The 22,683-nt window shown below is 34.1% G+C and overlaps 6 pseudogenes; all 6 read right to left on the reverse strand.

The window, feature by feature from the left end:
- Positions 1-4,645: 4,645 nt before the first annotated feature.
- LOC148786666 (adenylate isopentenyltransferase 5, chloroplastic pseudogene) lies at positions 4,646-5,143 on the reverse strand (annotated as a pseudogene).
- Positions 5,144-6,823: 1,680 nt separating this feature from the next.
- LOC105179839 (adenylate isopentenyltransferase 5, chloroplastic pseudogene) lies at positions 6,824-7,321 on the reverse strand (annotated as a pseudogene).
- On the reverse strand, positions 7,322-7,711 carry LOC105179838 (adenylate isopentenyltransferase 5, chloroplastic pseudogene; annotated as a pseudogene).
- Positions 7,712-9,745: 2,034 nt separating this feature from the next.
- Positions 9,746-10,530, reverse strand: LOC105179837 (adenylate isopentenyltransferase 3, chloroplastic pseudogene; annotated as a pseudogene).
- A 1,681-nt stretch (positions 10,531-12,211) lies between these two features.
- LOC105179836 (adenylate isopentenyltransferase 5, chloroplastic pseudogene) lies at positions 12,212-12,679 on the reverse strand (annotated as a pseudogene).
- A 1,809-nt stretch (positions 12,680-14,488) lies between these two features.
- LOC105179835 (adenylate isopentenyltransferase 5, chloroplastic pseudogene) lies at positions 14,489-15,379 on the reverse strand (annotated as a pseudogene).
- Between the last annotated feature and the right edge of the window lie 7,304 nt (positions 15,380-22,683).

The raw sequence follows: 22,683 nt of genomic DNA on the forward strand, positions 1-22,683 counted from the left end.
ACAAGAAGAGAAAGAGAGAGTTTTAAGATGGAGAAGAAAGAACCTTTCCCACAAATTGAACAGTGTGACATCCCTCCCCCCCACCTCCCACCCCACACACACACCAAGATAGAGTGAGAAATACAAAAAGTATTACGATTGAGATAAAAGAATTTTTTCCACATATAGAATCTCATATAAAAAAATTAGGTAAGCCAATTTTGATTTTTTTTTTGTCAAAAAGCTTTATTTCAAATTCAAAAGGAAAGCCAAAAGAATAGTCTTTCCACTTTCAAGATTGAGCAATTTTCAGTTTTAAGTCAGTACTTCTTGTAGAATTTATATTTAGAATAACAGATCTAAACAAATGATGAAGAGTGAAGATCACACACATCTAAATTTATTTTTTGAAGAAAAAAAAAAGAAACAAAATGAAAGAAAGAAAGATCTACCGTACCTAGTGGACTCTTGGAGGCACCTGTGATGGTGGTGCGGATGGGGGTGGGGGTGGGGGTGGGGGTGTCGGAAAATTAAAATTCAACGGTTCCGGGAAGAGCACACCATTAACTCTCCAACATCCATAGAAGTTATCTTTCTCAAGTATTGTCTACAAGTTGAGAAATTAACATTGGTTAGAGTTTATACAGAACTATAACATAAAATTGAGAGTTGAATGCAGTTGAATCATTGAGAAGATCTACATTGGTTTCTTCATTTGACCCGTACTCCATCTTCTCTCCTTTGCAGAAAGAGTTCTTTGGAGAATGTGTGTGAGGGGGGGGGGGAGAGAGAGAGAGAGTTCTTTGGAGGATGTGTGTGGGGGGGGGGGGAGAGAAAGAGAGAGAGAGAGAGAGAGAGAGAAAGAGAGTAGAATGCGTGTGTGTGTGTGTGAGTGTTTTTGTGTAAATTTAAAAGGTGTGAATGTAATACAAACAATTCTTACAATTTTATTTAATGATATCTTTGCAATCTATCTACAAAGTCAATTTATTATGCTCGTTTAAGGTAATTTTTTTAGGCCAGGCAAGCTAGCAGATAATAGAACGAAGGAAAAAATGAAAGATTTTTTCATGCTGCAGCACAATGTAAACACCTCTTATAGAGTGTTGCCATTTTTTGCGCCAATTTTAACCTTCAAAAAAGCCAAAAAAGTATATTTCACATGTAACAACTGAAGTAAATAGATTGTCCATTCTTCCATTTTAATTTGATGATAAATGAGGTTTGGGACTAAGTTGGAAACTTTTCTTTAAAAAATGGGATTAAAGAGAAAATCACGTAAAGCATGGGATGAAAAGTAGTAGGTCCATTCTTTATGGGACCAAAAAGATAATTTATCCCAAAAAACATTATATAAGTTTTTAATTTCATCCCCCATTTAACATTTTTGTGTTATAATTTTAAACTTATAAGAAAAAAAATATAATGATGTTAACCTCACTCCATATATATATATTGTATTTGTCACATTATAAGTACAAAAAATATATATGTTAAATGAAGGGTAAAATTAAAATTTATGTAATTTTTTTGGGTAAATCAGTATTTTTTGCTCAAGTCCTAAAGGAATGGAGTAGGTGTAAATGAAGAATTTTTAAAGGGCTCCACTTGTAATTTCAGAACTTTTTTGAAGAAAAGTATAATTTAACATTTCTACAGGGGGTCTAAATATAATTAATTCTTTTTAACTTTTAATTGGTTCTTTATTTTTAGTTATAAAAAAATAATATTTGGGATTAATTTGTAAGCTTTTTTTAAATTTATTGAATACTAAATTTATATCATATATCTTTTTTTTTTCAAAGGAAAATGAAATTACCATTTCATGAAAAAGAGAATCAGCAACATCAAAGATTAGAAAGAACCCATTACAGAAAGGGCAGTTGAGGATCAACATAATTCTATAACAATCAGAGACCACTTCCAATGGAGATTGAATCAGGCATTCATAACTCCCTTGTTCCTAGATCAACATGACAGCCATTGAGTTTTCTTATATGTGTATGGTGAGAACAATTTGTAATTCATGTGCCTTTTTTTGTTTCACTTCATGACTAGTTTGCTAGAGGTTATATATATAGGGAGAAATATAATTTTTGTCCAATTTTTTAGGGATGGTGGCAATTTTAATTTGGGTCTAATTCAAAATTGTAAATCAGGATAGTAATTTTTGAAAAATGGCAATTTATGGACTAAACACCCTAATTTTGCCGAAATTGCACACATAATGTGCACGTAACCACATTAATTTTGGAATTTCTCCAAAATTTGGGGAATTGGCTTACATGAAAGTAATTTTTCAGTGGTGCTTACATGGCTAAGGTAACGTATTTTGAAATTTCACGTAAGCACCGGCTGAAAAAATACTTCCGCATAAGCTAATTAGCCGAATTTTGGAGAAATTCCAAAATTTATATTGTCATGCGCGCATCATGTGCACAATTCGAGCAAAATTAGAGTATTTTGTCCTTAATTGCCATATTTTGAAGATTATTGTCCTGATTCACTATTTTCGATTGGACCTGAATTAAAATTGCAACCGCCCCTAAGAATTTGGCTCAATATTGTATTTTTTCCTATATATATATATTGTGACTTACAAAATGGTAGAAGGTTAAATGATTAATAGAATAAGCATATTCAGGTTTCAATTGACGACATATTGAACCGTGTGACATCCCCCTCCCCACCCACCCACAACAAGAGAGAGTGAGAAACACAAAAAGTCTTAAGATTGAGAAAAAATAATCTTTTCCACTAATGGAATATCATATAAAAAAAATAGGTAAGCCAATTTTGATTTTTCTTTTTCAAAAAGCTTTATTTCAAATTCAAAGGGAAAAGCCAAAAGAATTGTCTTTCCACCTTCAAGATTGAGCAATTTTTAATTTTAAATCAGTACTTCTTATAAAATTTATATTTAGAATAAAAGATCTAAACAAATGAAGAAAAGTGAAGATCACACACATGTATATTTGTTTTTTGAAGAAAAAAAAAAGAAACAAAATGAAAGAAAGAAAGATCTACCGTACTTGGTGGACTCTTGGAGGCACTTGTGATGGTGGTGTGGATGGGGGTATCGGAAAATTAAAATTCAACGGCTCAGGAAAGAGCACACCATTAACTCTCCAACATCCATAGAAGTTATCTGTCTCAAGTATTGTCTACAAGGTGTGAAATTAACATTGGTTAGAGTATATACAAACCTATAAAATAAAATTGAAAGTTGAATGTAGTTGAATCATTAAGAAGATCTACATTGCTTTCTTCGTTTGACCCGTGCTCCATCTTTTCTCCTGTGCACAAAGAGTTTTTCGGAAGATGTGTGTGGGGGGGGGGGGGGGGAGAGAATGCAAGAGACAATGACAAGAGAGTGAGTAAGCAACTGATGAGTAATAATTTTTTTTTTTGTGTGTGTGTGTGTGTGTAAATTTATAAAGAGTGAATGTAACGGAGACAATTCTCACAATTTTATTTAATGATATCTACACTGACTTGTATAAGATATTTTCATAACAAAGCGTCATGACGATGACACGTTAATACATCATATTGACGTAGCACTATCCTCACTGTTTATTATCAAACACCAAATGTAGGCAAATATTTCTTAAATATAATTTTTTCTTGGTCCTTGAATAGATGCCTAGAGTGAAATTACTAATTTACAAAAGATATAAAGCCTAAAAAAAAAAAAATCAACAACAACATATATGCATGACTTTAATAGGAATTATAAATATATTTATGACACATGAAATTGTGTGCAAATTTAAAACATTTGTAATATTGTAATAATTTGAATAACTAAATCACGAAAATATTACTTTTATATAAAAAAAAGGGTCCACCATATAATTTTACAGACCAAAGTTACTCACTAACCATATATAATTAATTTACCACATAAATTGATACTAAGTATAGTAATCATATACATCATAAAATGACTTTTCAATAATACCCTGCAAATTTGTTGGCAATTTAAGAGATTTTTAGTAAGACCTAATATTGAAATTAAATTGTAAGTATGTAGACTGTATTCTATATTTTCTATTTCTACTTCAATACAAAGTTCTAAATTTTATGTGTAACTATTCGAATATTAGTAATCGAATAAAATTCAACTTAAAATAAAAAGTAGTTATCGGTTTTTTTTATAAGCAAATGCAGCTGCAATTTAATCGTATATAGAAACAAATAAATGTATTAATTGTTAAAAGGATCTACATCATTAATTGGCCGTACGATCATAGATTGTGTACATATATAAACATCTAACACCCATACTATTTTCACTTATATTTTATTGATAACACTAATTATTTTAGTAATTTCAGTTCTATAATTTTGGTCTTGTAAAAATTAATTTTCATAATTTGTGTAAGATAAAAAATGACACCCTCTCATAAATTACATGACTGAAACTGTATTTTTTACTATACACCCAAGTATGATTGAACATCTTAATGATCTCACTAACAGTTGGAACACGAGTTTAATTGGTAAAAGTAGAGATAATAAATTTTGTTTGTACTTATGTAGAATCATCATATGGAAGTAAGTAATAATTTAGTTAGAGTTCAGATTACATCCATCGGTGACCAGACTCATATGGAAGAGAGACTTTCGAAACCCAAAAGCTCACCAAGAATCTTCCGATCCACTAGATGTTTTTAGTAGCTACTGCAATGGTATTAGATAGAGTATCGACAGTTGGTTTCGGATCTATGTTTTCTTTGTAAATGAACCGAGCCAAAATGTTCATACTAGGCTCCAGCATTAATTTCTCCCATGCGTCATTGGCATCTCCACCACGTCGAAGGAATACCTCTGTGGCGTTCAACCGATGGATCTGCCACCCGAATTCCTCCCTCATCCTCAAAATCTTTTCAACTTGATGGCATGCTAATTTGCAAGTGTTCGTCTTAATTTCATCAATAGCTGCCTTAAAAAGCTTTGCCCTAGTTTCACCATCGACAACACTCTCGCTCCTGGAGAACTCATCCATCTTGGGGAACCCAATGACACGTCTGATCCAATAATCATAGTCATGATTTTTTTTGTCAAAAAATGCCTTACCCTCCTCCACCAACCCGCTATCCACCTTCTGTTTAACCCTTTTCGACACGTATGAATGAAAGACCGGGATCACCACGTCCATCCCGAGAAAGCAACACTCGTACTTGGAGTGAAACTCAGATTGTCATTGACAAGTGCCTGTACGAAGGAATTGGACCCTCCAGCATTGATTGCCAGCCGATTCTTTTGTACGATGGCATCAACAGCTAGCAATGCATGATGCACAAAATCCTGTACAATGAAATCCACCTTGGGATCAATGATGCCAAGAAAATGGTGTGGCACGCTGCGACATTCTTCAATGCTAACCTTATTGGTTACTATGTCTAGGCCCTAGTAGACCTCAATTTTGTCTGAGTTGATGACCTCTATCCTGAAACGGGTGGCTAGGTCTATCACCATGCGCGATTTGCCTGTGCCAGTGGCACCCAATATAACCACCACCTTATCCTTCCCTTGGTGCTTGTTCATCATACTCCAAACTGAAAAGTTTGTCATGTTGGATTGTGTTGGTTTCCAGGAGGAGATCGACATTCCAATTGGTAATTACTTTTATTTTTTTTTTTAACACCTGCCAATTTCATCAAACAAATAAAAAAGAGAAAATGGCCACGTGTTAGAATTCTTTCAAACAAAACAAACCAAACATGTATCAAATACAATCTACTATTTTAGACTATCTATCTATCATAGAGAGACAAGCCCTTTTAAATTCTTGGATTAATTTCTCTTCTTCAAAAGGAGTTGTTTGGAGAAAACCTTCAAACATTTGTGGGCTCTAGAGAGAATCACGAACAAGTTATATTGATGTGAAAGAAATTGCCTAGATAATTGTTTGAAACGTGAAGAAACATAGGATGTGTAGGGGGTATTTATACATACAGACGTACACACAATATTTTAATTTCGAATATTTAATATAAACTAACTAAATAATTATTTTATACATATTAACTCGTTTATAAATGTGTATTTTTAGATACAGTAAATTCATAAAAAGATATAAAATAAATAAAGAATACGTTTTTTTTACATACTTGTGAGCTATATGAATAGATATTTTATATTTTAAATTCTGTATTTTATGTAAAAGTTCTTGCAAATTATTGACAACTGACATAGGTAGTACAAAATGGCAATAGTTGATAATTAGTAAGTCGGTGGACTAGGGTTTAAATTAATTTTGTTAAAAATATTTGAAAGTTTATTCATTTGTGGCCATATCACCTTGCCATCTCACAAAAAACGCCCAATATTACTATCAAGTCATTTCTTGTGACACATAGGATTAAAAAACTTCAAAATATATCCTACGTGGATGTCATGTCATGTTTTCGGACAAAAACTGAAATTTTGGACAAATTTATTGGGAAGTATCTTAAGATAGATCCGGGTGCATGTGTCATTGCACGCAATCGTCATAGGACTTTAATAGAAATAAATGTACCGGCATTCATTAATAACTTAAAAATACGTGTATTTTCCAAATAGGTACTAATGATATCTCGAGCATACAATGTGAAATGGAGATTACAGACATAATTATTATTAACTCAAATGAAATGACGCGGGTTTCTGGTAAGATGATCACGAAGAATCTCAGTGTGTAGTCTTTGGTGATCTTTGTGATTCGACTCTCGTGACTTCACATTCTTTTGTTTCACATGGGATTCACGATCATATACGTTAAAAATGAAGAGTAGTAATCATTCCAAACTAAGAGCTCTTGAACCCCGAAGCTCACCAAGAATCTTCCGATCCACTAGTTGCTTGTAGTCGCTTCTGCACTGGCATTGGATGGAGTACCGAAAGTCGGTTTCGGATCTATGTTTTCTTTGTAAATGAAATGAGCCACAATGTTCGTACTAGGCTCCAGCACTAATTTCTCCCATGCTTCAATGGCATCTCCACCAGGTCGAAGGAATACCTCTGTGGCATTCAACCGATGCATCTGCCACCCGAATTCCTCACTCATCCTCAAAATCATTTCAATTTGACGGCAAGCTAATTTGAAAGTGTTCATCTTAATTTCATCAATAGCTGTCTTAAGAGGCATAGCCCTAGTTTCACCATCGACAAGACCCTCACTCCTGAAGAACTCATCCATCTCGGGGACCCCAATGGCACGCCTAATCCCATAACTATACTCATGAATTTTTGGGTCAAAAAATGACTTATCCTCCTCCACCAACCCGCTACCCACCATCTGATCAACCCTTTTCGACACGTACGAATGCAAGACTGTGATCGCGACGTCCATCTAGAGAAGGAAACACTCGTACTTGGATGGAAACTCAGTGTCATCATTAACAAGTGCCTGTATGAGGGAATTGGACCCTCCAGCAATGATTGGACACTGATTGCTTTGTACGATGACATCAGCAGCCAACAATGCATGATGCACAAAATCATGTACAGTGAAATCCACCTGGGCATCAATGATTCTAAGCAAAGGGTGTGGCATGTCGTGGTATTCCTCATTTCTCACCTTATTGGTTACTCTATCTAGGCCCTTGTAGACTTGAATTTTGTTCGAGTTGATGACCTCTGCCCCGAAACGGGTGTCCAGGTATATCGCCAGACGCGATTTTCTTGTGCCAATGGCACCCAATACCACCGCCACCTTATCCTTCCCTTGGTGCTTGTTCATTATGCCCCGAACTGAAAAGTTCTCATGCTGACTGTGCTGCCTTCCAGGAAGAGATCGACATTCTAATTGGTAATTACTTTTTTTTTTCTAGCACCAGTCAATTACATCACGCAAATAAAAAAAAAAGAAAGAAAAAGGCCGCGTGTTAGAATTTTCTCAAACAAAACATGTACTAAATACAATCTACTATTTTAGAATATCTATCTATCATACAGTGACAACGCCCTTCTCAATTCTTGAATTAATTTCTCTTCTTCAAAACGATTTGTTTGAAGAAAAACTTCAAATATTTGTGGACTCTAAAGAGAATCACGAACAAGTTTCATTGATGTGAAAGAAATTACCTAGACAATTGTTTGAACGTGAAGAAACATAGGATGTGTAGGGGGTATTTATACATACATACGTACATATAATGTGGAACAAGCCATGCATAGTAATAACTTTACGCTATCCCTATCCACTTACTATGTAACAATTCAAATAAATCATGAGCAAGGCTCTGTCCAAATTACTGTATTTTTTAATGTATTTACAAAATAGGAAAAGAATCATTAATTATTGCAAAGCTGTCGTAAAAAGATAATACAAATACTATTCATAATTAAGATGTCAAAATCTACATCTTGCAGGTACCATAAGAGATGCAATAAATCCATCGATAATTATTTTTTGTAAAAAATTATTCTCTGGATGTATAATGAGTAATTTTACTATATCGAATGAGAAAAAAATTATGAGAAATTAAACGATAATGACGAAGTACTTGGTGATTATCCATATCTTATGTAGGATTTGCTTTTAGTAAAATCGAGTAAGTTTACAAAATTGAATTTTGAATTAGAAAAAGTATTCTCATTAATTCGTCAACCTACTATATATGAAAAAACATATATTATAATGACAAAATCTATATTAATTGAAGGTTACTAAATGTAGTCTACAGATTTTATCTCTTATTTAGATTTACTGAAATTTAATTTGAGCAAATTCGGAATGTTAATTATGCTACTCTTGTAATTGTTACTATATGCAATTGATTCATGTATTTGGACATTTTTGGGTCCATGATTAGTATGAAAATAATTAAGTTGCAGTATCCATCCGTTGATGATACTGATTGCATCCATTTATTTTATTTTATTTTATTTTAGTTTTGTAATAACGGTATAGTATGCAGTAGTAAATTAGTTTCCTGAACTATTTTACATGACTTTTCATTATATGTTACAGGAATAGTCACACAACTAATTCCTCGTTCGTATTCAAGAATACAGAAATGATTAATATGCTTCAATAGATATAATAAATGTTAATATGCTATCACAATTCGTGTTTGTCGTCTTATACTAATATATTTGTATTATACATCTCATCAACCTCAAATGTAATTGCAAAAAAATTGATTTAATTTTCAACTTTATTCAAGAACTCCGGATATATATGTGTACATATATACACACCTAACCACCCTTAGTATTTTCACTTATATTTTATTGATAACACTAATTATTTTAGTAATTTTAATTCTACAATTTTATAATTTTGATAATTTTAGTCTAGTAAAAATTAATTTTCATAATTCGTGTAGGATAAAAAATGACACGCCCTCATAAATTACAAGACTGAAACTGTATTTTATCTTATACACCTAAGAAGGATTGAACATTTTAATGATCACACTAACAGCTCAAACACCAGTTTAATGGGTATAAATAGAGATAATAAATTTTATTGTATGTATGTAGAATCATCATATGGAAGTATGTAGTAATTTAGTTTGATTTCGGATTACATCCATCATTGACCATACTCATATGGAAGTGAGACTTTTGAAACCCCAAAGCTCACCAAAAATCTTCCGGTCCACTAGTTGTTTTTAGTAGCTAGTGCAATGGCATTAGATGGAGTACCGACAGTTGATTTCGGATCTATGTTTTCTTTGCAAAAGAAAGGAACCACAATGTTCATACTAGGCTCGAGCACCAATTTCTCACATGCTTCATTGGCATCTCCACCACATCGAAGGAATACCTATGTGGAGTTCAACCGATGCATCTGCCACTCGAATTCCTCCCTCATCCTCAAAATCTTTTCAACTTGACAACAAGCTAATTTGCAAGTGTTCGTCTTAATTTCATCAATAGCTGCCTTAATAAGCTTAGCCCTACTTTTACCATCGACAAGACCCTCGCTCCGGAAGAACTCATCCATCTCGGGGACCCCAATGGCATGTCTAATCCCATAATCATTATCATGAATCTTTAGGTCAAAAAATGCCTTACCTTCCTCCACCAACCCGCTATCCACCATCTGATCAACCCTTTTTGACACGTATGAATGCAAGATCGAGATCACCACATCCATCCAGAGAAAGCAACACTCGTACATGGAACGAAACTTAGTGTCGTTGTTGACAAGTGCCTGTACGAAGGAATTGGACCCTCCAGCAAAGATTGCCAGTCGATTCTTTGCATGATGGCATCAACAACTAGCAATGCATGATGCACAAAATCCTGTACAGTGAAATCCACCTCGGGATCAATGATTCCATTCAAATGGTGTGGCACGCCACAACATTCTTCAATGCTAGCCTTATTGGTTACTATGTCTAGACCCTAGTAGATCTGAATTTTGTCCGAGTTGATGACCTCTGTCTCGAAACGAGTGGCCAGGTCTATCGCCTGACGCGTTTATCTTGTGCCAGTGGCACCCAATACCACCACCACCTTATCCTTCCATTGGTGCTTGTTCATCATGCCCTGAACTGAAAAGTTCATCATGTTGGATTGTGCTGGCTTCCAGGAGGAGATCGACATTCTAATTGGTAATTACTTTTATTTTTTTTAACACCGGTCAATTTCATCATACAAATAAAAAAAAAAAAAAAAAAGGCCACATGTTAGAATTCTCTCTAACAAAACAAACCAAACATTTACCAAATACAATCTACTATTTTAGAATATTTATTAATCATAGAGAGACAATCCCTTTTCAATTCTTGGATTAATTTCTCTTCTTCAAAAGGATTTGTTTGAAGAAAATCTGCAAACATTTGTGGGCTCTATAGAGAATCACGAACAAGTTACATTGATGTGAAAGAAATTACCTAGACAATTGTTTGAAACGTGAAGAAACATAGTATGTGTTGGGAGGTATTTGTACATACATACGTACACACAATATTTTTATTTAGAATATTTAATATAAACTAAGTAAATAATTATTTTATATATATTAACTCTTTTATAGATGTGTATTTTTAGATACAGTAAATTCATAAAAAAAGTATAAAATAAATAAAGAATACCTTTTTTTTACATACTTGTTAGATATATGAATAGGTATTTTAAATTTTAAATTTTGTATTATATGTAAAAGTTCTTGCAAATTATTAACATTTGACATAGGTAGTTTAAATTGGCAATAGTTGGTAATTAGTAAGTGGGTGGACTAGGGTTTAAATCAATTTCGTAATAAATATTTGAAATTTTATTCATTTGTTGCCATATCACCTTGCCATCTGACGAAAAGACGCCGAATATTACTATAAAGTCCTTTCTTGTGACACATAGGATTAAAATACTTCAAAATATATCCAACGTGGATGTCATGTCATATTTTCGAAAAAAAATAGAAATTTCGAACAAATTTATTGGGAAGTATCTTAAGCTAGATCTGGGTTCATGTGCCATTGCACGCAATCGTCCTGGGACTTTGATAGAAATAAATGTACCGGCATTCATTAATAACTTAAAAAATACGTGTACTTTTCAAATAAGTACTAATGATATCTCGAGCATACAATGTAGAATCGAGATTACAGACAAAATTATTATTAACTCAAATGTCATGACCCGAGTATTTGGTAAGATGATAGCGAAGAATCTCACTGTGTAGTCCTTGGTGAGCTTTGGGATTCGACTCTCGTGACATCACATTCCTTTGTTTCACACGGTATTCACGAACACATAAGCCATAAATGAAGAGTAGTAATCATTTCAAACTGAGTGTTTTGAAACCCCGAAGCTCACTAAGAATCTTCCAATCCACTAGTTGTTTGTAGTAGCAAGTGCACTGGCATTGGATGGAGTACCGACAGTCGGTTTCGGATATATGTTTTCTTTGCAAATGAAACAAGCCACAATGTTCATACTACGCTCCAGCACCAATTTCTGCCATGCTTCATTAGGATCTCCACGACGTCGAAGGAAAACCTCTGTGGCGTTCAACCGATGGATCTACCACCCGAATTCCTCCCTCATCCTCAAAATCTTTTCAACTTGATGGCAAGCTAATTCGCAAATGTTCATCTTAATTTCATCAATAGCTGCCTTAAGAAGCTTAGCCCTTGTTTCACCATTGACAAGACCCTCACTCCGGAAGAACACATCCATCTCGGGGACCCCAATGGCACGCCTAATCCCATAATCATAGTCACGATTTTTTGGGTCAAAAAATGCCTTACCCTCCTCCACCAACCCGCTATCCACCATTTGATCAACCCTTTTCGACACATACGAATGCAAGACCGGGATTGCCACGTCCATCCAGATAAATCAAACACTCGTACTTGGAGGGAAACTCAGTGCCGTAATTGACAAGTGCCTGTATGAAGGAATTGGACCCTCCAGCAATGATTGGTAACTGATTCTTTTGTACTATGGCATCAGCAGCCAGCAATGCATGATGCACAAAATCATGTACAGTGAAATCCACTTCGGGATCAATGATTCCAAGCAAATGGTGTGGCACGCCGCAGCATTCTTCATTGCTTACCTTATTGGTTACTATGTCTAGGCCCTTGTAGACCTGAATTTTGTTCGAGTTGATGACCGTTGCCCCAAAACGGGTGGCCAGGTCTATCGCGAGGTGCGATTTGCCTGTGCCAGTGGCCCCCAATACCACCGCCACCTTATCCTTCCCTTGGTGCTTGTTCATCATGCCCCGAACTGAAAAGTTCGTCATGCTGGATTATGTTGGCTTCCAGGAGGAGATCGACATTATTATTGGTAATTATTTTACTTTTTTTAACACCTATCAATTTCATCACACAAATAAAAAAAAGAGAAAGGCCACGTATTAGAATTCTCTCAAACAAAACAAACAAAACATGTACCAAATACAATCTATTTTAGTATATCTATCTATCATAGAGTAACAAGCCCTCCTTAATTCTTGGATTAATTTCTCTTCTTCAAAAGTATTTGTTTGAAGAAAAACTTCAAATATTTTTGGGCTCTAGAGAGAATCACGAACAAGTTTCATTGATGTGAAAGAAATTACCTAGACAATTGTTTGAAACATGAAGAAACATAGGATGTGTAGGGGGTATTTATACCTACATACGTTCACATAATGTGGAACAAATCAAGGCATGCATAGTAATAACTTCACTCCTATCCCTATCCACTTACTCCATAACAAGTCAAATCATGAGCAAGCCTCTTTCCAAATTATTGTATTTACGAAATAGGAAAAAATCATTAATTGCTGCAAAGCTATCGTAAAAAGATAATATAAATACTAATGATAGTTAAGATGTAAAAATCTACACCGTGCAGATACCATAAGAGATGCAATAAATCCATCGCTAATTATTTTTTGTAAAAAAATTATTCTTGGTATGTATAATGAGTAATTTTACTATGTCGAATGAGAAAAAAATTATGAGAAATTAAAAGATAATGACAAAGTACTTAGTGATTATCCATATCTTACGTAGGATTTTCTTTTGAGTAATATCGAGTGAGTTTACAAAATTGAATTTTGAATCCGAAAAAGTATTCTCATTAATTCGTCAACCTACTATATATGAAAAAACATATATTATAATGACAAAATCTATATTAATTGAACGTTAATAAATGTGGTCTATAGATTTTATCTCTTATTTAGATTTACTGAAATTTAATTGGAGCAAAGTCGGAATGTTAGTTATACTATTCTTGTAATTACTATATGCAATTGATTCATGATTTTGGACATTTTGTGGTCCATGATTAATATGAAAGTATTTAAGTTGCAGTATCCATCCGTTGATGATACTGATTGCATCTATTTATTTTATTTTATTTTGTTTTAGTTTTGTAATAACGTGATTGCATGCAGTAGTAAATTAGTTTCTTGAATTATTTTACATGAATTCTTCATTATATGTTTTAGAAATTAATGAGACAACCTATTCCTCGTTCGTATTGAAGAAAATAGAAATGATTAATATGTTTCTATAGATATCATAAATGTTAACATGCGATCAGAATTCGTGCTAGTCGTCGTATACTAATATACTTGTATTATACATTTATTCATCAACTTCAAATACAATCGCAAACAATTTGATTTAATTTTCAACTTTGTTCAATAAGTCCGGATATATATGTGTACATATATACACACCTAAACAGCAATAGTATTTTCACTTATATTTTATTGATAACAATAATTATTTTAGTAATTTTAATTCTATAATATTATAATTTTGATAATTTTAGTTTTGTAAAAATTAATTTTCATAATTCGTGTAGGATAAAAATTGACACCCCCTCATAAATTACAAAACTGAAACTGTATTTTTTCCTATACACCTAAGTAGGATTGAACATTTTAATGATCACACTAACAGCTCGAACACGAGTTTAATTGGTATAAGTACGGATAATAAATTTTGTTTGTATGTAAGTAGAATCCTCATACGGAGTAAGTATTAATTTAGTTTGGTGTTCGGATTACATCCATCGTTGAAACCCCGAAGCTCACCAAAAATCTTCCGATCCACTAGTTGTTTTTAGTAGCAACTGCAATGGCATTAGATGGAGTAGTGACAGTTGGTTTTAGATCTATGTCTTCTTTGCAAATGAAACGAGCCACAATGTTTATACTAGGCACCAACACCAATTTTTCCGATGTTTCATTGGCATCTCCACCACGTCGATGGATTACCTCTGTGGCGTTCAACGGATGCATATGCCACCCGAATTCCTCCCTCATCCTCAAAATCTTTTCAACTTGACAGAAAGCTAATTTGCAAGTGTTCGTCTTAATTTCATTAATAGCTGCCTTAAGAAGCTTAGCTCTAGTTTCACCATCGACAAGGCCCTCGCTCCTGAAGAACTCATCCATCTCAGGGACCCCAATGGCACGTCTAATCCCATAATGAAAGCAACGAATTTTTGGTTCAAAAAGTACCTTACCCTCCTCCACCAACCCGCTATCGACCATATCATCAACCCTTTTCGACACGTATGAATGCAAGACCGGGATCAACACGTCCATCCAAAGAAAGCAATACTCGTACTTGGAGCGAAACTGAGTGTCGTCATTGACAAGTGGCTGTACGAAGATATTGGACCCTCCAGCAATGATTGCCAGCCGATTCTTTTGTACGATGGCATCAATAGCCAGCGATGCATGATGCACAAAATCCTGTACAGTGATATCCACCTCGGGATCAATGATCCAAAGCAAATGGTGTGGCACGCCGCGACATTCTTCAATGCTTACCTTATTGGTTACTATGTCTAGGCCCTAGTAGACAAGATTTTTGTCCGAGTTGATGACCTCTGTCCCAAAATGGGTGAGCAGGTCTATCGCCAGGTGCGATTTGCCTGTGCCAGTGGCTCCCAATACCACCACCACCTTATCCTTCTCTTTGTGCTTGTTCATCATGCCCCGAACTCAAAAGTTCATCATGCTGGATTGTGCAGGCTTCCAGGAGGAGATCGACATTCTAAGTGGTAATTACTTTTACTTGTTTTAAAACCTGTCAATTTCATAACACAACTAAAAAGAAGAAACAGGCCACGTGTTAGAATTCTCAAACAAAACATGTACCAAATACAATCTACTATTTTGGATTAATTTCTCTTCTTCAAATGGATTTGTTTGAAGAAAAACTTCAAACATTTGTGGGCTCTAGAGAGAATCACGAACAAGTTACATTGATGTGAAAGAAAGTACCTAGACAATTGTTTGAAATGTCAAGAAACATAGGATGTGTGGGGGGTATCTGTACATACATATGTACACACAATATTTTTATTAAGAAAATTCAATATAAACTAACTAAATAATTATTTTATACATATTAACTCTTTTATAGATGTGTATTTTTAGATACAATAAATTCATAAAAAAATATAAAATAAATAAAGAATACATTTTTTTTACATACTTGTTAGATATATGCATAGATATTTTATATTTTAAATTCTGTATTATATGTAAAAGTTCTTGCAAATTATTAACAATTGACATAGGTAGTTTAAAATGGCAATAGTTGGTAATTAGTAAGTGGGTGGACTAGGGTTTAAATCAATTTTGTGACAAATATTTGAAAGTTTATTCATTTTTTGCCATTTCACCTTGCCATCTCACAAAAAAAGCCCAATATTACTATCAAGTCATTTCTTATGACACATAGGATTAAAAAACTTCAAAATATATCCAACGTGGATGTCATGTCAAGTTTTCGGACAAAAATTAAAACTTTCAGACAAATTTATTAGGAAGTATCTTAAGTTAGATCCGTGCGCATGTGTCATTGCACACAATCTTCATGGGACTTTTATAGAAATAAATGTACCTGCATTCATTAATAACTTAAAGTTACGTGTATTTTACAAATAAGTACTAATGATATCTCGAACATACAATGTGAAACGAAGATTACAGACATAATTATTATTGACTCAAATTAAATGACGCGGGTTTTTGGTAAGAAGATCGAGAAGAATCTCGCTGTGTAGTCCTTAGTGAGCTTTGGGATTCGACTCTCGTGACATCACATTCCCTTGTTTCACGCGGGATTCACGAACATATACGTCATAAAGGAAGAGTAGTAATCATTCCAAACTGAGAGTTTTGAAACCCCGAAGCTCACCAAGAATGTTCTGATCCACTAGTTGTTTGTAGTAGCTACTGCACTGGCATGGGATGGAGTACCGACAGTCGGTTTCGGATCTATGTTTTCTTTGCAAATGAAAGGAGCCACAATGTTCGTACTAGGTTCCAGCACCAATTTCTCCCGTGCTTCATTTGCATCTCCACCATGTTGAAGTAATACCTCTGTGGCGTTCAACCAATGGATCTGCCACCCGAATTCCTCCCTCATCCTCAAAATCTTTTCAACTTGATGGCAAGCTAATTTGCAAGTGTTCATCTTAATTTAATCAATAGCTGCCTTAAGAAGCTTAGCCCTAGTTTCACCATCGACAAGACCCTCACTCCTAAAGAACTCATCCATCTTGGGGACCCCAATGGCACGCCTAATCCCATAATCATAGTCACGAATTTATGTATGAAGGAATTGGACCCTCCAACAATGATTGGCAACCAATTCTTTTGTACGATGGCATCAGCAGCCAGCAATGCATGATGCATAAAATCATGTACAATGAAATCCACCTCGGGATCAATGATTCCGAACAAATGGTATGGCACGCCGCGGCATTCCTCACTGCTCACCTTATTTCCACCCTTTCTTCCGTTTTTGAGGTTTCTTTCAGTTTCTTAGTAAGAATGGGTGACGGTATTCTGCCTAAATAGTAAACACAGGTAATAAATAAGAGAATACTAAATATCCGAGCCATAGAATTTCTCAATTCTGATAGAAGGTACTTATTAGATCGAATGTACTTATTCGATCTAATAGATCGATTTTGCCGTATCCAGACTAATACCAATCCAAGCCATTTCATGAATAAAATGTAACCAATTAACCAACCAACAAAACTACTTGTTACAAATAACATCTTGTTGTTGCATCGAAACATATAAATGTTGACTAATCTGGCTAACATTGAACTTGGTAAAATGAAATGGTTGAATAATTGGAAAATGAGATTATTCAGGAATACACATTGAATGCTGAAATTACGCATTGAATTTCTGGTAGTAGATCCATAATCAAAAAAGTTACTATGTTTAGACCCTTGTAGACCTGAATTTTGTCCGAGTTGATGATCTCTGCCCGAAATGGGTGGCAAGGTCTGTCACCAGGCGCGATTTGCCTATGCCAGTGGCACCCAATGCCACCACCACCTTATCCTTCCCTTGGTGCTTATTCATCATGCCCCGAACTGAAAAGTTTGTCATGCTGGATTGTGCTGGCTTCCATGCGGAGATCGACATTCTAATTGGTCATTACTTTTTTTAACACCAGTCAATTTCATCACACAGATAAAAATAGAAAAACGCTACGTGTTAGAATTCTATCAAACAAAACATGTATCAAATACAATCTACTGTTTTAGAATATCTATCTATCATTGAGTGACAAACCTTTCTCAATTCTTGGACTAATTTCTCTTCTTCAAAAAGATTTGTTAGAAGAAAAAGTTCAAACATTTGTGGGTTATAGAGAGAATCACGAACAAGTTTCATTGATGTGAAAGAAATTACATAAACAATTATTTGAAAAGTGAAGAAACATAGTATGTGTAGAGGGCTATTTATACATACATACGTACACACAATGTGGAACAAATCAAGCCATGGCATAGTAATAACTTCACCTCTATCCCTATCCATTTACTATATAACAATTCAAATAAATCATGAGCAAGGCTCTGTCCAGATTATTGTATTTACGAAATAGGAAAAGAATCATTAATTATTGTGAAGCTATCGTAAAAAGATATTACAAATACTAATCATACTTACGATGTCAAAAAATCTACACTGTGCAGGTACCATAAGAGATGAAATAAATCCATCGATAATTATGAGAAAAAAATTATGAGAAATTAAAAGATAATGAATAAGTACTTAGTGATTATCCATATCTTACGTAGGATTTGCTCATGATTAAAATCGAGTGAGTTTACAAAATTGAATTTTGAATCTGAAAATAAATGTGGTCTACAGATTTTATCTCTTATTTAGATTTACTGAAATTTAATTCGAGCAAATTCTAAATGTTAATTAAACTATTCTTGTAATTGTTACTATATGCAATTGATTCATGTATTTGGACATTTTGTGGTCCAAGATTAATATGAAAGTAATTAAGTTTCACTATCCATCCGTTGATGATACTAATTGCATCCATTTATTTTAGTTTTGTAATAACGGTATTGTATGTAGTAGTAAATTAGTTTCCTGAATTATTTTACATGAATTCTTCATTATATGTTACAGGAATTAATCACACAACTTATTTCTCGTTAATATTCAAGAATATAGCAATGATTAATACGCTTCTATAGATATCGTATATGTGAAAATGCGATCACAATTCGTGTTAGTCGTCTTATATTAATATATTCGCACTATACATTTATTAATCAATCTCAAATGCAATCGCGAATAATTTGATTTAATTTTTAACTTTATTCAAGGATTTCGGATATATATGTGTACATATATACACACCTAAACACCCATAGTATTTTCACTTATATTTTATTGACAACACTAATTATTTTAATAATTTTAATTCTATAATATGATAATTTTGATAATTTTGGTCTTGTAAAAATTAATTTTCATATTTGTGTAGGATAAAAATGACATTCTCTCATAAATTACAAGACTGAAACTGTATTTTTTCCTATACACATAAGTAGGATTGAACATTTTAATGATCACACTAACAGTTCAAACACAAGTTTAATTGGTATAAGTAGCCTAATAAATTTTGTTTGTACGTATGTAGAACCATGATGTAGAAGTAAGTATTAATTTAGTTTGAGTTCGGATTACATCCATCGTTGACCATACTCATATGGAAGTGAGAGTTTTGAAACCCCAAAGCTCAGCAAGAATCTTCCGATCCACTAGTTGTTTGTGGTAGCTACTGCAATGGCATTGGATGGAGTATCTACAGTCAGTTTCGGATCTATGTTTTCTTTGCAAATGAAACGAGCCACAATATTCATACTAGGCTCCAGACCAATTTCTGCCATGCTTCATTAGCATATCCACCACGTCGAAGGAATATCTCTATGCCGTTGAACCGATGGATCTGCCACCTGAATTCCTCCGTCATCCTCAAAATCTTTTCAACTTAACGGAAAGCTAATTTGCAAGTGTTTGTCGTAATTTCATCAATAACTGCCTTAATTTTGTTCATACGTATGTAGAAGCATCATATGGAAGTAAGTATAAATTTAGTTTGAGTACGGATTACCTCCTTCAATGATCATACTTATATCAAAGTGAGTATTAATTTAGTTTGAGTAGTGTATAGTGGAAATCACCAGAAAATCCTATCCAACTATTACAACAATTGGAGGCAAAACTCCTATTATTACAGGCCATTATACAACTTAAATGATAATAACAAATGAAATAAATAATGAAATAACTAAATCAAAAGTATAGTGATTAAGAGGCTCAGAGTAGCCAGATACAATATCTCGATAAAGGAATACGGTCACAAGGCACCGTTTTCACAATAAACCGACTCATGGTAATTCCTCAAACCAAGAACCCGACCACAACTCCGATCACTCAAATCTCAGTATCACACGGTCATAAAGACCCCAACTCAATATTTCACAAAGAACTTTGGTGAATGGTGAATGAGATAAACAGCTTGATTCATGTTTTAGCCGAAAGGGAGAATCTCCTATTTAAAGGGGTGAAAACAGTGGTAGAGAAGGACAACCTTGGTGGCTTTCGTAAAACCATTAGATTGGTTTAGGAAAGTGGCCATGACTCTGGGAGAAGAAAAGAAAGAAAATCACAGAGAGGATTTGGAAAGGAGAAGAAGTAGACGGCGCAGAAAAAATAGAGAAGAGGGAAAGTGAGATTTAGGGTTGTGGATGTGATATAAGTAGGTAGATAGGATGGGTCACGTTACCGGGTCGGTTGTGGACTGCCAAGTGGGTCAGGTAATTAGGCTGCCAAGGTCGGCCTTTTAATAAGTCATTGGGCTATAAGATATAACAAGTAGGGATTACATCTTTTGTTGATCGTATTAAATATATCGGCACGTTTTAACTAGTTGCAAATAGGATTATATATATTTCTTGTTGATCATGCTAATCGCACGGACATGAGCTTTAATTGGTATAAATAGGATTACATATATATTTCGTTGAACAAAGCATTGAATATTCATGCTTTCATACTAATTGTACCTCCTTGAATTTTAACTCAGTATATAAGTAGGACTACACAATTTTGTTGATCATACTAATTGTTCATATGCAGGAAGGTACATATATATATTGTTAGTAAAAGCATCACATTATTCTTGTACACTAATTGTTCGGACATTGGTTTTAGACTGGATCAAAATAATAACTTCTTTGGTAGACCATAGTAATTGCACGTGCACGATTTTTCACTTGATGATCATAATAAATACACGGAACATGAATTTTTACTTGGTATAAATAGGATTGCACAAGGCTATATTATACTTTATTGATACAAAAATCATTAATATATTCACATGAGATTTTATGACGACAATATTATAACAATAATATTGGCATTCTGCTTGCCATCTGATAATACGAGCTTTTCCTATTTTCGATTCTAATTTATTTTGTAAGAAAGCCTTGACATTAGTATTATCAATTTTTAAAATAAATTCCTTAACAATTAAAAATTAAGGCCATTTCTTAAAAACCTTCTAAACCGAAAAGAATTCTTTCTCGTTAATATGCCAAACTTTGGCTTATTGTTCTGAGAAAAACCCTCCTATGTACCTACAAGGTTATTCCCCTGTAGTTTTCTTCTTCATGAGCACTGCTGCCCATCTGTAGTCATTGGCGTCTATATAAACTACTAATTCATCCTCGTCCTGTGGTATAGCAAGTTTTGGTAGGTTACTGCAAAACTTGTTTTAGCTCACGAACTCTTTTTGCGTAGATTTCTTCCCATTTCCACTTTGAACTTTTCATTTCTTTCAAGAGTGATCGGAATTCCTTTTTGTATCTTGCAAGATCCTTAATGAAGATACCTGCAAAATTAACAACTCCTACGAAGCTCTGCAAATGCTTCATGTCTTTGAGTACGTTTGGAAAATTGCGGATTTTCTCCATAATATGGTCCTGTAACTCAATCCCTGTTTCGTCAATAAGAATTCCTAAAAATTTAATTTTATTGACGGCAATAATAGCTTTGTTTTCAGAAAGTACCAGACATTCTTTGTGGCATACATCAAAAAATATCTCTAGATGTTTAATATATTCTTTCATATTTTTAGATCCAATTAGTATGTCATCGATATAGACAAACATAAATTCGAAATAAACCTTAAAAAGATTATCCTTTTTTCTTTGAAATATTTGGGGTGCATTAGCTAAACCCATTGGAAGCATATTCCAGATATATTGTCCCTGTGGTGTGGAGGATGCAGTAAATTTTTTTGATTCACTCTCCATCTTAATCTGATAAAAACCAGATTTGCAATCGAATTTAGAAAACACCCTTGTTCCTTTAATGCAATTAATTATGTGTTCTCTACTAAGAATGTAATAACCATCAAATTCTAATATTTTGTTTATACCTTGATAGTTAATAACCAACCTGAGTTTACCTCTCTTAATCTCACCATGATTTCTTACCAGAAATCAAGGGCTACTGTAGGTAGAGACTCAAAGTTCAATGAGTCCAAGACTGATATGCTCTTTGATTGTCATCTACATATCCTTCTTATCTTCCATGTTCATCTGGATAGGTTTGTATCGAGCATACTCATATTTGCATTCATCTTTGACCTTCAAAGTAGCTTCGACCTTGTTCCTATCCCACCAAGCCAGAGGATTTTCACTGAAGTTCCTCTGGATGAGCTTCTTGACATTTTCAAGAGAAAGCCTGCTTTCTTCACTGATGTCTAGCGATTTCATTTCCAGTAGTTCTTCTTTAAGATTCATAATTTCCTCCTCAGATTCCCTAAAGAAGCTATCGCTGTCTATGAGTCCTTGTTGCTTGAAAGACTAAAGGACCTTACCAAATTTCCTCTTATCCTGCATTTTTGGATGAGTTAATCTGGCATCAAAATCACCACGTTCGTT

The sequence above is a fragment of the Sesamum indicum genome, linkage group LG10, assembly GCF_026168435.1.
Source record: "Sesamum indicum cultivar Baizhima isolate 11 linkage group LG10, ASM2616843v1, whole genome shotgun sequence".
In the NCBI taxonomy this organism is placed as follows: Eukaryota; Viridiplantae; Streptophyta; class Magnoliopsida; order Lamiales; family Pedaliaceae; genus Sesamum; species Sesamum indicum.